Source organism: Nansenia antarctica, assembly GCF_963989245.1.
Source record: "Nansenia antarctica genome assembly, chromosome: 1".
NCBI lineage: Eukaryota > Metazoa > Chordata > Actinopteri > Argentiniformes > Microstomatidae > Nansenia > Nansenia antarctica.
Window position 1 is genome coordinate 6958655 of NC_137674.1, and position 1027 is coordinate 6959681.

Below are 1027 nucleotides of genomic sequence, written 5' to 3' on the forward strand. Positions count from 1 at the left end.
CCAGATAAAATCAATTGAGAACATCTTCTCATTTGCAATGATGGTCTGGCCAAGGGGCCCCGGCAAAACTATAAATGCAACGACAGTGAAGATAAAATAAATAAAAACAAAGTCAACTAACCTACTGTATGTGTGAAGGGAGAGGCGGGGGGGGCGTAGCAATCAGCAGGAACAACAGTCAACTATGTTTATGTTTGAAAATGGTAAGTGAGTGAGTTTGAGTGTGTTCTGCAAAGTGGTTCAATCACGTGGGTGGTGTAGGCTGTTGGAATGGCGAGCCTGATGAAATCCTTAGACCTTGAGTGGTAACTATTGTGAGAGAAGTGCCGGAGAGATGAGAGGTAGAGAGGTGTTTTGTCCAGGATTGTTGGTGAGTAGGGAAGGGTGCACCAGTGGCAAAGCGAATGGCTGAGTGATGGAGTCAGGGTTCCCACGGGTCCTTGAAATCCTTGAAAGTTTGTGAATTTGAGAAAAGGAAATCAAGGTCTTATACGTTTTTGAAAATAGACATGGGTCATTGAAAATGCTTGAATTCCCCTCTCTCTCTCTCTAAAAAAAACATATATTCAAAAATAGTTCTGTCTCAAACTATGCCATGTTGAGTCCTTGAATTTTAGGGAATTGAGTCTTGAAAGGTGCTTGAAAGTCCTTGAAAGGTGCTTGAATTTGATGTTTCAGAAGGTGTGGGAACCCTGTGGAGTGTTTCAAGTTGCCTATGGGAACACTTTGATGCCATTTTATAGATTGTGTCACCATAGTCCAGCATAGGAAGTATGCTCGTCTTCACAAGGGTGTGTTCAGCGGAATGCGTGAAGGATGCCTTGTTGCGAAACAGGAAGCCCAATCTAGCTTTGACTTTGGCCTGAAGGTTATTAATGTGAGTCGTGAAAGAAAGAGATGAGTCCAGCCAGGGGTCTAGGTATTTATTGATTAAAGAACCAATCGGTTTAATAGCAAACTTTAAGAACCAATTGATTTAATAACAAAAGTTTGGACGTCCTTCATATTGAAATTGAAAGGGACTGAG